The sequence below is a fragment of the Octopus bimaculoides genome, chromosome 14 (genome assembly GCF_001194135.2).
Source record: "Octopus bimaculoides isolate UCB-OBI-ISO-001 chromosome 14, ASM119413v2, whole genome shotgun sequence".
NCBI classification, from domain to species: domain Eukaryota; kingdom Metazoa; phylum Mollusca; class Cephalopoda; order Octopoda; family Octopodidae; genus Octopus; species Octopus bimaculoides.
In genome coordinates, this window is record NC_068994.1 from 31184783 (window position 1) to 31187854 (window position 3072).

The window sequence follows — 3072 nt, forward strand, 5'->3', positions numbered from 1 at the left end:
CTGATAACCTGACTGGAAAACACGTTATAACTTATCCAAAAAGGAATTCTACTATCCGCCCAAGGCAACGATGAAATGCGTAAATTAAAACAATCAGTTTTATTATAAATACTAACCACGATCTAACAGCCTCCATTAACTTCTTTAATAGTTAACTTCATTTATAGAGTCATCATTTCTTGTTGCTTCGAGATCCATAGGATATTTCCTAGCAAAAATTCAAAATACTTGTAATTAGGAATAAAAATGTTAAAGGTATATCTGCGGCATACACTGAGTTCTTTGACCAAACTCATCTTTTTCCTTCGGCATAGATCATTAAATAATTTAAATTCGCTTGAAGACAAATACAAATCCGCTAATAAAGAGCTACAATTACCACCCATCGGAACCCCACTTAATTTGTATAAACACTTTCCCGACAAATGTAATTATATGTATTACTAACGATAAAGCTGATCATCTCCTTTAATCTGTTTTTATTAAAACATGTACAATCGTTTGGACTCGAATTCTGTCGCCCGCGCGAACACGCACACACATACAACACACATACACACACGCACGTACAACCCATTAGCTTTCTCTTTCCACTTCGATACACCAAGTTGACAAGACAACACGATCTCACAAAAATTACCGAGTAGTTTGTAGACAGAATTCGAGTCTAAAAGAAAGATTTTTTTTCTCCGTGTTTTTCTCTTTGTTTTCTCCGTATTCTTTCTGTTGAAGAGCGTAGCTCGAAACGTTAAAGACGTTCGATCATATAATAGTATAAATAATATATAAATATATGCATATACCCATACATATATGTACATACCTACATCCATATGCATACATACATGCATATATGGGTAGAGGACATCAAAAAAACGTTAAACACAATGAGAAACGAAAACAGAAAACGAACGTTTTTCGAACAACGAAAAAAAACAAACAGAGAAACGAGAAATGCAACATAAAGAGTATAACCCTTCGTCAGTTGTCCCTGTTCCATCTACTCTGCGTTTCGAAGGCAAGGACAATACGCGACTTCGTTGGGACAGTCCTTCCTTCAAAGCAAATTAAAGTTTGGAATTTTTTGCGGAGGGTGAAAGTATTAACAAGAACAGGACAGTGAGAACAAAACAGTAAAAACAAGACAGTAAGAACAAACGGTGAGGGCTGTTAAGCCAAGACGATAGAAAAATTATTATGAACGCTAGTTAGACGTGAAGAGACATGAAAAACACGTCTTCTCTATAGAAAATTTAATTTGCTTTGTGGGAAGGACTGTTCCAACGAAGTCGCGTATTGTCCTTGCCTTCGCAAAGCGGAATAGACAGAACAGGGACAACTGACGAAGGCTTATACACTTTATGTTGCATGTCTCGTTTCTCTGTTTTTTTCGTTGTTCGAAAAAAGTTCGTTTTCTGTTTCGTTTTTATGTTTTCGTTTCTCATTGTGTTTAACCTTTTTTTAATGTCCTGTACCCATATTTTCATGTATGTATACATATAGATGTAGGTATGTACATATATGTATGGATATATGCATATATTTTTATATTATATATATATATATAGGGAGAATTCACAAAAAAACAAATATATATATATACATATATATATATGTTTGGTAGTGAACATTTATATATTTTTTTCTCGAAGTCAAAAATGTAGTAAATATTACTCATTGTGCCCCATCACCCCTTACTGGAAACCAGAAAAGCAGACTTCCGGAAAAATTATTTATTTCGGCCGGATTCCACAGCAACAAAGTCTACCCGTCACACTTCTCAGCCCATCGTTACTGATTCGAGGTCCTGGATACATTCCAGGTCAGTGTCTGCAATCAATTCGTTGATGTAAGTGTGACGACGCTTTCCTCTGCTTACATCACCATGAAGTGGGTACCATAAGACTAATTTGGATGCTTCAACCTCAGGGTGGCGCACTCAGTGATCAGATAGTCGCGGCCATCTTTGCTTGATCTTCTTGCTAACTTTCGGCAGGTCTCCATAGAGACATTCATTTGTCATATGTTGCTGCCATTTCACATTTAGAACCATTCGTAGCATCCTTATGTAGCATCCATTTAGGCTGTTTGATAATATTTTTGGCAGTGTCCATGTTTCACTATTATATAATAACACAGATTCAATAGTTGCAATGAACAGCTTCATTTTGATTTGCCTGGGCAATTTGGAGTTCCAGACATTCTTTAGTTTGTAACAGGCTGTCCATGCTTGTGCCTTCCTGATCTTTATTTCTGCTTCCAAACTGCTCACCCGACCACCTAAGTACTTGAAGTCTTCAGCAAAATTCAATTTGGAACCGCTCAGAGCAAATAGTTCAGTATTACTTAATTGATTGAAAAATATGTGTTCCGTTTTCTTGACATTTGTGTGCAGTTCTATCTTAGCAGCTGATGGTTCTACTCTGCTGAGCAACTTTTGAGCTTGATCCATTAGATATAAGTGATGTGTCATCTGCGAAATCCAGGTCTGTGATGGTTACTGATGGTACTCTCCCGTAATTTTTGCCGATCTATGACGAAACCAAAGTCTTCGTCACTGTTGTCTATTAGATTATGCATTGCGTGATCCAATACAATTGCAAGCAGGTAAGTTGCAAGCTTATCTCCTTGTAGCACCTCAGCTAGTATTTGAAAGAATTCAGCACCCAGCTAGCATTTGAAAGAATTAAGAGTGCCAAGAATAGATTGAAGGAGGGAAAAACTGCTGGCCCTGATGAAATTCTACCTGGAGTTATCAAGGGGTACAGTCTGGATGAAATAATATTGGATTTTGCGAATAAGCTCTTGCAGAAGCAAAAAATGTCCAGATCAGTGGTCCGAAATTGACTTGATACCAATCCCAAAGTCAAGAAACTTTAGCAAAGAAACTAACTACAAAGGAATTGCACTGTCCAGTATCTCACTCAAAGTCATCAACCGAATGATCCTCAACAGGATTCAACCGATGCTTGGTAGTCATCTGAGACCAAATCAAAATGGATTTAGACCAGGGAGATCCACATCTCAGATCTTAGCCCTGAGGCGTATCATAGGAGTTAAGTCAAGACAGGT